The sequence below is a fragment of the Xyrauchen texanus genome, chromosome 32, assembly GCF_025860055.1.
Source record: "Xyrauchen texanus isolate HMW12.3.18 chromosome 32, RBS_HiC_50CHRs, whole genome shotgun sequence".
Classification (NCBI taxonomy): domain Eukaryota; kingdom Metazoa; phylum Chordata; class Actinopteri; order Cypriniformes; family Catostomidae; genus Xyrauchen; species Xyrauchen texanus.
The window spans coordinates 39,403,145-39,416,764 of NC_068307.1; positions in this window are offsets into that span (position 1 = coordinate 39,403,145).

Below are 13,620 nucleotides of genomic sequence, written 5' to 3' on the forward strand. Positions count from 1 at the left end.
GCGGGGCAGAGAGCAGCAGCTATTATTGCAGCAATTATCGGTAAATATTGACGCATAATTTACATTGCTTATTATGTTGACACTAAAATGACTTGCATATAATAGCATTGTTTTTCTGGAGAGTAGCAGAAACACTGCATTAATACGTTTTTGTGTTTAATTTTGGAGGAAATTGGCTGCTCCCATAACATAGAATATATATATATATATATATATATATATATATATATATATATATATATATTCTATGTATGTGTGTGTGTGTGTGTGTGTGTGTGTGTGTGTGTGTGTGTGTGTGTATATATATATATATATATATATATATATATATATATATATATATATATATATATATATATATTTAATGGCATTGTGCAGGTTTATGTGAATGTATCATAACATTAGGATGTTAATAATTATGACCATAGACGCTCGAGAAAAATATATACAGTAAATACTGTAAATGTATTATACCTTATGGGAACAGTCCCTTCCCTCCAAAATTAAACACACAAAAAATGTATTCAATTCAAATATATATATATATATATATATATATATATATATATATATATATATACACACATATATATATATATATATATATATATATATATATATTAGTAGTATATATATATATATATATATATATACACACATCTGACTAATTAATGTCATATTATTAATAGATTGGTGTGCCGAGAGTGACATTAGTCTTCATGTAGACTGAGTTAAGCAAGAGTCTTGTAACAAATTATAATAGGACATTATGGCCATAAAAAATCATAGTAATTGGATACTTAAGTACATTTGAAGGCAAATACTTTTGTACTTTTACTCAAGTGAATTTTTAAAGGCAGCACTTCTACTTTTACTTAAGTAATATTTTACCTTGAGTATCTTTACTTTAACTCAAGTACATGGTATGTGTACTTTGTCCACCACTGTCTATGTTATACTGATTTACTAGATCTCAATATTTCCAAGCAATGCATGGCTTACACTATATTTCTACAAAATGCAATACAATGTAATAAAGAAAACACCAGATTTTACTTTCACAACCTTTGTACATATTTATTTTGTAGTCTGTATGCTACTAAACATTTTCACATAGCCTACAATGTGTTGTGTTTAGGCTAAATGCATGTAGGCTAAGTTGTATACAATAACTTGGCATTATCATGGATGAAGCTTATCATATTACACCTTGATTAAGAATGCAAACTTTTGTTGAATTTTATGAGAAATCTACAGACGCTAAACAGACGAAGTGTAGTAAAATAAAGACCTAAATGTGTATTTCGGACTTTTTTCATCACAAGTCTGAAAGAAGACATGTTATTGAAGACAAATATCCAAAAATCTCAAAATTGACCAGTAAAAAAAACTATGTTTTTGCCTGCCGTGTCTCGCCTTAATATAAACACACACTGTTATCAGTAGCCTATTATTTTGGACAAAGTTTTGCACATTTCACTTGAATGTACACTGAAGCATGCGTCGTGAATTAGCAATGTGGAAACGGTGGTTTGTTACTGCAGTAATATCACGTTCAGTGCTATAAATCTCTCCGTTCCAGAATATTTGGTTCATAACATCAATCTTTGATTCAGGTGTTTGTGCAACCGTGCCCTGAAGATTTAACAAAAGTCTGGGTAGGCCTAAGTTAAGAAAAAAGTAAGTAGGAATTAGGAAAGTATGTGAGAAGTGAGATCAAAATTACCTTGCTTGCTTCTTTCCGCCATTTCACCTCAGTGCGAGAAAAACATGCATCGCTTCTTCTGTACGGAAAACGAGCAATTTTAATTGGTCGTCAATTCACTGTGAGTCTGTGTATCGTAGCAACGGGCACAAGACTGCGCTGTTATGAATCCAGTGGGAAAATAGATCTCGTGTATTGTTTATATATTTCGTGTGTGTATGTCTCTATGTGAATTCTAGCCGGCTCAGCCAAACTTTATCAGATGGCGGCTCAATTTGGCTTATGAAATTATTGGCTGGCGGCGGCTGAAATTCTAAATGGCGCAAATGGCGGCGCCTGGCGGCGGCTTCGGGGTCTACTCCAGAGAAACTTAAGATTCTAGATTCTGAAGTAAACTACCTACTCGAAAATGACCATGTGGCTTCATCTTCTTCTAGTTGGGAGTCTCCGTGCCTGCTTGTCAAAAAGACAGAGGGATAGTGGCGATTTTTTAGCGATTACAGAAAGATTAAGAATAAATTGTTCCCAGGGCCCAAGATACCTGAGGTTGGCAACACGAGAAGGAAAATACAAGGACAAGCAAGATGTGTGGTTTATATTTATTTATTTAACATTTTTGAAAATGGGCAATGAGAAGTTAAAGGTATAAAAGATCATAGGCGGAAATCGCAGGGGGGGTCGTGAAATAGTAGCCTGGCGCAGAGATTGAGGAAGGATACCTGAACTGTAAGACTCATTAAACATGTTTAGCAAAAGAGGTGATAATTTATCAGAAAATGTCTTAAAAAATTCTACTGGAAAGCCATCTGGCCCTGGAGATTTACCATTCTGCATCAGACTAAGAGCAGCCTTAATTTCATCCAGCGTGAGTGGAGCCATTAAATTAGAGGAGATATCAGAATCAATGCAAGGCACATTTAGAGAGCTGAAAAAATTGTCAAATTGAGACTCTTCAGTAATGCCCTCAGAGGTGTATAAAGAGATGTAAAAATCTCTCAATTGATCATTAATAGACAGAGGATTAACCGAAGACCCAGTGGCAGTGGAAAATTTTGTAATAAGGTGTGAGGCAGCAGACTGCCGCAACTGGTGAGCAAGTAATTTACTCGATTTATCGCCGAATTCATAATAATTACAACGGGTCTTATGCAGCGTTTCACTTGCTTCATTTGTGGCTAGCAGATCAAACTCCGCTTTTGTCGTGAGAAACTTAGCGAAGTGGTCTGCTTGTGTCGAGCTAGCACAGATGGATTGAAGGTCTGCCAAAGCACTAGATAAACTAGAGAAAGAGCGATGAACAGGGGAAAAGAAAGAGAATTGTATTGTGTTAGGATTGAAAAAACGGCAAATATCCGACACGGCATATTGCTCCATAAAAAACTGAATAATCCTACCAGATTTAGACTGTGCATAAGGAACGGTCTAGAAGAGGGTCTAAACAGCAGTTAAAATCCCCACCCAGAATTAGTTGGCTGGAATGCAGATCAGGGAGGGAAAACAAAATGTTTCTAAAAAAAACCTCATCATCCTAATTACTTTTAATTAAGGTTGAGGTCATAACGATTTTCAATTAAAACAACATAGTTTAGTTCATACCACGTTGCTGTCTTGAGGCAAATGCACCTTCCTCTACATGATAATGCTCAGATATGGCCTTTTAGGGTACAAGACAACAAGCAAGTTTTAATGACCACAGTAGTAAATATTATATACGTTGTGACAAAAATGATTTATGGCCTATGATTTATGACCTAATTGGTGTACATTTGACCTTTTGATACCTGATACAACAAAATGTATCAAGTTGGCAAACACAAAAAAGTCACTCTAAAAATTATTAAAAAAAACTTTAACATACATGTTTAACAGTTTATTTAAAAAAATAACATATTAATTGAAAAGGTGTTTAAATTATGTGTCTTTAATGGGGTGAAATGCTTGGTGACAAAACTGGCACAATATGTCATTTTAGTTGTAGCTTTAACACAAAGAATCCTAAATTTTCCCTTTCATGAGATTATCCAAATTGATAAGAAGTTTTTTATTTATTTTTTTATCCAGACTTTAAGGCGATGAGCCGGTGGGGTTCATTGGGCTTGTCACAATAAGGTGTTTTTGATCCATACTTTAAGGCGATGATCCGGTGGGGTTCATTGGGTTTTTTCGTGATAAACGTTTGTTAACAAGATTTCGAAGTGTCATTTTAAATCTTTGATCTCTGAATATTTCACAACAAATAACAGGGGTGGTATATTTACAGTCCATTTAAATTATTCAGGAATAGATTAAACTATCAAATATACAAATGTCGTTTTATTCAGTTCTAAAAGAGTTTTTTATTTTTTTAACTAAACATACATCCAAGAATTAGTTTACTCAATTAATGACTTTATAAACTTGTACTGCATATCGGGGTTTAATAAATATCACACGCAATCGCCTACTAAAAATAAACTAATTCATTCAATAATATTAGGCTATAATAAATAAAAAAAAAAACAGCTACAAATTATGTAACTATCTCTTTTTCTTTTCGTTGTAAAAAAGCAAGCTGTTTGTCAAGCCTACATTTACCTGCAGTCATAACAAGTGGCTCAAATATTGCACATCCAATGTAAACTCAAACAATACAGCAATTTACTTGAATCATCGCAATGAGTGACATTATGAAGTTGGCGTGTACCAAAATAATAAACTCTGCTGATTGTGCTCATACTTGCAAAATATTTGACAAATGCAATTGTACGTTTAACCACGCGTCGTAAACATGAGAGAGAAAAGCAGGGATACAAAAGCGATGGAGACATGAGAACATTGAAATGAGCGTTATAGAGACAATGAAGTTCACAGAGAGATTGTCAATCGAAACGCAAGTTCTTGATATGTGACTGATGAAAATTATAGAAGTAAACTCAAAGTACACTGATCAGAAATATGCAACCAACAAGCAACAAAGTATCAACGAAAAAGAACAGAGCGGACAGAAGTATACCACTATCAAATCTAACAATGTCGTTTTATTCAGTTCTAAAACAGTTTTTAACCAAATATACATCCAAGAATTAGTTTACTCAATTTATTACTGTAGGCCTATACACTTGTACTGCATATCGGGGGTTAATAAATATCCATATCTGTGTTTCTTCACATGCAATCGCCTACTAAAAATAAACTAATACATTCAATAATATTATAAATAAAAAAAAAAAACAGCTACAAACGATTTAACTATCTCTTTTTCTTTTCGTTGTAAAAAGCAAGCTGAACGGTGTGTTGTTTCACTTTCAAACCATATGCACTTTTATTTCTGTAATGGTTAAACAGCTTATTTTGTGTGCAAATGTCACAGTTGAGACATACACGTTTGTGTGCGAGACGGCAGCGGGTGTTTAACAAGTGCCATTACTCTTTTAAAATGGAATTTATGTTCAAAAGTAGGCTATGTGTTGCTTGTACGATTGATTTATAAAATATTTGTAATTTCCAAACTAATATTTGGCATTAGTTTAACAAACAGGTTTATTTTACTAAAACACAATAATATTATTTATTTTAGCTATAGCTCTAACAACAAATATCTTAGATTTTTACCTTTAACAATGTTTAGAAAATCAGTGGATATTGGCTGTGAATCAAATTCATTCAGATTTTCACTTTTAAAGATAAGGAATAAACGGTGTTAAGAAAGATTATGTTTAACATTAGTTTAACAAACACGGTATGTTACTAAAATGCAGTAATACATTTAAATGCTAATTTAGATGCATCTTTAGCACAAATAATCTTACGTTTATTAAAGACAAGAAAAGTATCTTTCTAAAACGATGAGTAAAGGGTGTGCTACAAATTAAATCCACATTCACTAGGCAATACAGTATTTTAGCAAACAGGTTTATTTTACTAAAACGCAATAATGTTTTTTATAGAATTCTGAGTGTATCTTTAATACAAAAGTTTGTTAAATTTTTAACTATGAGATTCTAAAACAAAGACTACGGTTATGTAGCAAAACACACATTCAGTTTAAATATGAACAAATATTTTAACAAAAATAAAGATTTGTGTTTTGAGTTATATTACTAATACACGATAAAGCATTTCACGTAATTTTAGATGTATCTTTAACACGTGTTGTCTTACATTTTTACTTTTTGACAAAGAGAAGAAAATGTGTTTTTAAACATTAGGTTGTCTAACACATCTCTAGGATCGTCACTTTAAAGATGCGGAACAAAAACTTTAACATAAAATGTATTTAACATTTTTATTTCAACAATGATCATTTTAAATGAAATGGCATACATTAATTGTAAAATGTAACACAAAGAATCTTACATTTTTCCATTCAAAGTTCTTTCACAAGAGCTTTCAATCGATACTGAGTTCTTATAGGAACTCAGAGGTCTGGGGTGGGAGGGGCTTCAGATTATGCACATACTCATCTTCACACCTTGATCAGACCAGACGGGGTATTGTGTGATTCTGTTTAGCAAAACAAGATGGTGCCATGAGTTTCCTGGTCTTTTATGGTTTGCTTTCATTGAAAAACATGGCGACAACCAAACGTGTGAAAGAAGGAAGAGAATGTGTTTATTGTGTTTTCCCCCTCTTTTTTTCCTTCAAAGCAAAATGTTATTTAACTGTCTTAAAACATCCTTCTTTGGTTTTCTCTTTCTGCTAACAAAATAATAAAATGCCATACGTAGGCTCTGCTGTGTATGTTTCATATAGTGTAAATGTACCGGCTATTTTTAATTTAGAGAACACAAGCAAAGACAAAACAGTTTTCTTTTTGTCCATCAAGTGCTAATGGAGCTACTGCACTTCATTGTCTTTGTACTCTGCACAATGACAATAAAGTTGAATCTAATCTAATCTAATCTAATGTTGTGAACCATGATGGTAGAGATTTGTGGCTAAAGAAGTATTACTCTCTGTAATACAGGCGACAATTAAATATAATTACTTAAAAGAACAGAAAGATTTGAGAAATGAGACGTTGTGTCAGAGAAGCAACACTAGGGGTCTCTCTTGAGCACCGAATATACCTCTGATCTATGAAAAAAGGCCAATGAGAAGTTGGCAGCTAGTATTTGCATACCCCGCCCCCGGACATATGGGTACAAAGGCGAGGCAAATACTAGAGTTCATTCAGGATTTTTCTGAGGAGCCGGAAATGGTCTGGCCACTACAGCGGCTCGGCTCAGCGACGTGGCCGGGAAGGACTCAAGATCTCGTTCCCTCCATCGGGGAACGGACGTTACATTCGTAACCTAGACGTTCCCCTTCTGTCGCTCTCTCCACATTGTGTCGGAGAAGCGACACTAGGGGTCCAATTTAAATTACACCATGCGCTGAGCCGTGTACGTGGACTGACACAGGAGTAGGCAGGTGTTTTTTATGTGCCAGACGACCAGCTCTATCAGACTGCACGTACCCTTCCCCAATGCCCCACCAAAGTTGTTGGAATCCTTTTGGTTACCCTGACAGGGGAACAAGGCGACGTTTGCCAACCTGGGAACGGGCCAAGCCTGGCTGGGCCTCTTTTCTCTCTATGTTTCTCGCATAGAGGAATAGACAGCCGGGGCTGTTACACGCACTGAGGGAAGGGGGTCTTACCCAATTTCCTATTCTTTCAGGGGGAAAAGACCCTGCGGAGAACACCCCTACCCAGCTGGATGTGTTTTTAGGCGAGCTGCAGGCTCCAAAGGAGGAGACAACGGGCGAGTCGTGACATGTGGCAGGAGCGTACGCCGCCTTGGCGATTTATGTACGCTACCGCAGTGGTGCTGTCTGACCTGATTAGGACATGTTTGTCTCGAATTAAAGGGAGAAAATGTCGCAGGGCAAAGAAAACAGTCAACAACTCTAGGCAATTGATATGTCAGCGCAGCGGGGCCCCTCTCCAAAGGCCCGCAGCTACGTGCCCATTGCAAACGGCGCCCCAACCCGATTTGGAGGCATCGGTTGTGACCAGGACGCATCGGGACACCTGCTGCAGGGGCACTCCTGCCCGTAGAAAGCAGAGGTCTGTCCAGGGTTTGAGTGTTTGGCGGCATGCGGGGGTGATTATCACACAGTGCGTGCTGTGGTGCCATGCTCGTCTCGGGACTCGAGTCTGAAGCCAGTGCTGAAGCGGTCTCATATGCATCAACCCCAGTGGCGTGACTGCAGCGGAGGATGCTATATGCCCCAGGAGCCTCTGGAAGAGTTTTAGAGGGACCGTTGTGCCTGGCTTGAACTTTGCAAGGCATTTCAGCACCGACTGTGCACGCTCGTTGGTGAGACGTGCAGACATTGAGACTGAGTCAAACTCCATGCCGAGAAAGGAGATGCTCTGAACCAGAGTGAGCTTGCTTTTTCCAAGCAGCTGAGGTGTTTGGGCACCTGGTCTCTGTGAGCGCATAGTAACTCTCGGAAGTGCGCCAGTATGAGGCAGTCGTCGAGGTAGTTGAGTATGCGGATGCCGGCTTCTCGGAGCGGGGCAAGGGCTGCCTCTGCAAGTTTCGTGAAGACGCGAGGGGACAGAGACATGCCGAAGGGGAGGACTTTGTACTGAAACACCTGGCCGCCGAACGCCAACCGTAAGAAGGGTTGGTGTTGCGGCAGAATTGAGACGTGGAAGTACGCGTCCTTCAGGTCTACCGCTGCGAACCAATCTAGGTGCCGGACGCATGTTAAGATACACTTTTGCGTGAGCATTTTGAACGGGAGTTTGAGCAGTGCTCGGTTGAAAAACTCGCAAGTCCAAGATTGGTCGTAAGCCGCCGCCTTTCTTGGGTGAATATTAGCAAAGCTCCTTTCCGAATGTGCTTGATAGCTGATTCCACGGCTAATGCACTAAGGTTACCATTGTCTCTGACTGCATTCGTGGAGACTGGATATACAAATATATTCATACGTATATGGCTGAACTCAGGTATTTACGCTGTCAATCATATTGGTTCTGATTTGTTGCTGCTGTAGTGTCTTAAGCGGGGCTGAAAAGACATGGCCCTCTTCCGGAAAGGGGGCAGGGAGCGGAAGCTCATTTGCATTTAAAGAGACATGCACAAAATCAGCGTGTTTTGATTCCACCCTAAAGATACATTTATAACATGGTATAGTAAATGATCCGTGGGGTATTTTGAGCTGAGACTTTGCAGACGCATTCTGGAGACTTATTAGGTCTCCATTAATGGTAACAGATTATATTAATGAGCTTGACTCAGCACAGGATTTATCCAGTGATTGACAGACCTACTTACCTGCTACTAAAATGTAACACCCCTGACCATGCGCATTAAAAGGGAACGGCTCATATCGAGATGCTTTGATGCTTAAAATTAATGTAGTTGGGCTGACATGACTGTTAGACTCTGGGCTTTTGAAATTTGGAACATGGATAAAGCCCCGAGTGCATGAAGATCCCCGGTGTCAGAGGTGCGTTGTCGTGCTTGCGATGAGAACATGGAAGTACTGGAGTAATGGGACCCCGTACAATAAACACTGACCGTACATGATGATATGCCTGAATTATTATCTTAATTCCACGATGGGGAATGCTCGGGCATGCACATGGTGAATGGCATGTGAATGAACCTTGACCAAGTTGCCCTCTTGAGATTGCGCGATTGCCTGCCATTACTATGAGAGTGAATGCGCGGTTGACATGAAATACTGGATTTTGATATTGATGCGGATGCGTTATGATGAACAGACAGCATTGCAACTTTATGATAAACAGGCAGCATGGCAGCGGAAGGCCTAGACCCATGACTAAATCTGAATGCATTTCATGGATATGAAAATGACTTGGCTCATTTCTGATGGAAACCACCTGCTGCCTGAGCCGATGATTTTGACGGACTTGGCATGGAGCGCGTTCCTTCCGCGCCGGGTCATGCAATCCGATTGGGAGAGATCTCCTAAATGAATGAGATATGGTTGAAGATAAGGTTTGCTGGTTGTTTACTCCCCATGGGTTTGTTGTTGGCAGAAGTTGAGATGAAGTGATGACGTCGTTAGTAAGGGAACTTAGAGGATTGGTGGAAAAAGTCCCATTGAGATCAACGGCCATTGTACGTTTGACGGATGCGAGGGATGGTGACAGGTTCGTGTACCGCCCTCCTGTAAACGATCTCAATGGACAGATGGAGCTTATGGGTCTGTGGACAGTCAAATTTCCACGGAGTCTGCGGTCCGGAATACATGACCGAACGGACACACATAGGGGGTTCTGTAAGCTGCGGTGAGACCCCTGGCGTCCCACGGTACCACTGTCTGCCCGCTGACCACTCACGATGACCAGTGACCACCCGGGGCTGTCCACGGACCCATTATCATCCCCCTGACCCACTATTTTACCCAAACTGACCAGTGAGACCACCTGTGCCACCCTGGTGGGGCGGGGCTGTCCACGGACCCATTATCATCCCCCTGACCCACTATTTTACCCAAACTGACCAGTGAGACCCCCTGACCACCCTGGGGGGGCGGGGCTGTCCATGGACCCATTATCATCCCCCTGACCCACTATTTTTCCAAAAGTGACCAATGAGACCCCCTGACCACCTGGGGGTGGGCTGTCCACGGACCCATTATCATCCCCCTGACCAACTATTTTTCCAAAAGTGACCAATGAGACCCCCTGACCACCCGAGGCAGGGCTGTCCACGGACCCATTATCATCCCCCTGACCCACTATTTTTCCAAAAGTGACCAATGAGACCCCCAGACCACCCAGGGGGGGCGGGGCTGTCCACGGACCCATTATCATCCCCCTGACCAACAGTTTTTCCCAAATTTTCTTCATCTTCTAACACGCTATATTCCAACACGTTCATTAAGATCGCAAAATTCTGGCCTATTAATAGTTCCTAGAATATCAAAATCCACAAAAGGAGGAAGATCCTTTTCATATTTGGCTCCTAAACTATGGAATAATCTCCCAAACACTGTTCGAGATGCAGACACACTCTCTCAGTTTAAGTCTAGACTAAAGACTCATCTATTTAGCCAGGCATACACCTAATTTATCCCACACTTAGGCTGCTTTAGTTGAGTCTGCCGGAACTAGAAACATTGAGCATGATCTCAAACTCTGCAATAAATTGAATGGCATCTACGCTTACATCTTTTTATTTGTTTCCCTGTCTCAACCTCGGGACTCCTATCCTGAGGTCACCAGAACCGGCTGGATCCAGCACCATTCCTGCTTCATGTTGGACTCCACTGCTACATGTCGCTGAATGATGATGACTAAATGCGGTCGATTGATGGACTACGATCGTGAAATGGAATGCATAGACTAACTATTGCCCACAAAAGCCTTCGTCGGCCAATTGACAGGGACACTTGCATCTATGTGAACCTCTACAATTAATCTAGATGGACTTCAAAGACTTTGGTCATTAATCTTACAGTTCAAACACAATCGATTTTTACTCACTGACACCTTAACACTTAGTTTAATGATTTTAAAACATGATTTTACCTATACATAATTAATATTTACATTACATTCATAATGTTAGCCAGAGGGAACTGGCCCCCACAGTGAGTCTGGTTTCTCCCAAGGTTATTTTTCTCCATTAATCTACATCTTATGGAGTTTTGTGTTCCTTGCCACAGTCGCCTACGGCTTGCTCACTGGGGTTATTAACTCTTTCCCCGCCAGCGTTTAAAAAAAAAAAAGTTGCCAGCCACCGCCAGGGTTTTTGACGATTTTCGCAAAACTTTAATGGCCCGCAGAATATTTAATTCCATGAATATATGAAGATGCTATATATCAAAATAAAGATCTGAGCCTCTGCTTTTAGGCAAATAAAAAACGATTTTATTTTATCTTCATTTGTTATTTTTAATGCCATTAAGGCATTAAAGGTAGGCTTTGTCAAAAACAACATTTCGGACAAAAAGCTGAGAAAAAGGCATTTCTATCTACATTTTGAGCTACATTCTCAAAACTCCACTTACGTTTAAGACGATCGCAGTCTGTTTCTTTGATCAAAGAGTTGCGTACTCTTTCAAAACATGCGTCATGGTCTTTCTTATCAGTATTCCACCTAAAACACGGATACCAGGAAAATTCCGTGTTTGGCGGAAGCTTTTTCATAAAACCCGGAAAATTCCGTGTTTGGAAGGGAAAGAGTTAATATAATTATCATTTAATTATTTTTAAACCATTAAAATCAAATTTTGTCTAAATTACACAATGATGATTAATCGACTTTATGGACGTTGCAGTTTTTGTCGTCTGTTAATGCTGATGTTCTGTGAAGCTGCTTTGAAACGATGTGTGTTGTGAAAGGCGCTATACAAATAAAATTGAATTGAATTGAATTGAATTGAAATAGGTTTTTACGCTCTGGGATTTCACGGGCCACGCGTTTGGTGGCCGGGGTGCCCGCCCACACCCTCGAAATGGCATATTTTGAAGGTGAAAAAAAAAAGAATGGCAGGAGGTGTCTGCCCTCTTAGTATGTGATAGAGGGGCACCAGGTTTGCAACCGAGTGAAATTTCGGCTCCGTCGGAGCTCGGGGAGCAAAGTTAGAGCACATCCCACGTACGATTTGTACCTTGTATTTACACAGCGGGTCCGTGTACACGAACCTGAAAGGTCCGAACGGCTCCAAATTGACAACAGTAGCTTCTCAGGGGCCCCTGAGCCAGGTCCTCAATTTTGGAGGCCCTTGGGGCTTGCTAAGTATTAAAACCTCTGATGAATGTAGCGTTGCACACAGGCCTAAAATGCAGCCTGTCTCATTGATTCCTGTGACAGGCAGAGAGATCTGTTGAAAATAATGAAAAATGCTTGTTTACATCCTAGACCTTAGTCCTCTTAGTATGTCGATAAGGGGCTTTTGACGTGTCACCGTGTGAAATTTGGGGTCCGTTGGAGCTCAGGTGCAAAGTTAGAACACGTCCCACTGACCATTTGTACCATTCATTTTCACAGCGGGACCGTGTACACGACTCCGAAAGCTCCAAACGACTCCAAATTGATATCAGTAGCTTCACAGGGACCCCCCCAGTCAGTGTGCAAAGTTTCAAGTCCCAATGGCTTCGTTAAGTGCTTAATTGGATGACTAATGAGTGCAATGTGACAAACATTTTCCTCTAAAATTTTTCTTGATTTTTTTTAAAGTACTTCCTTAACTCTGAGGGACACACCTTTTTAATATGTTGTTTCTGAGGGCCCAACAATGACGCAGGTCTGAGCATCAATTTTAACCCCGTACACGAAACCGCTGTAGAATTGCATTGGTTCAATGGGCAAGCGGGATTTTATGTAAAAGGAGGTCAAAAGGTCGCAGGACCTCGAAATTTGGGATTCTGGATCCCCAGGGGCCCCCAAATCAGTGCCTAAAATTTGGAAGCACTAGACATTTTCCGAATGCACTCTTTCAGCTCTAGACCTTAAATGAACACCCAAATGACTTTGCACATGCAAGAGGCTCTTTCTGGCTTTGAGAGCAAAAGGCCTGTGAGGTTGATTCACGCATTCAAGCCAAAAAAAAAATGGGAAAAAAAATTCTTTCTAGAGAGTTGCGCTTTTATTACGACACTCTAGGGGCCCCGGACTACCAGCACGTGAAGTTTGGGGCCCAGAGGAGCTTTCTGGAAAAAGTCCATCTGCCATTAATTTCATTCATTTTCTACAACGGGTCGATGGACGGGGCACCGAAAGGTCCAAACGACTCAAAAACGACATATGCGCGTCGTCAGGGCGTCCTTAGACAGCGTGGTGAGTTTCGTGACCTTTTGACCTTATTTTCCATTCATTTGGCCCGTTTAGGGACGTTGTCCACAAACACGTTGTGAAAAATGCATTGATTCAAAGGGATAGTGGGACGTCTGGAAAAGAGGGGTCAAAAGGTCGCAGGCTCTCGAAACTCCAGAAACCCGCGCAAAAGGGCCCCCCGAATCAGGA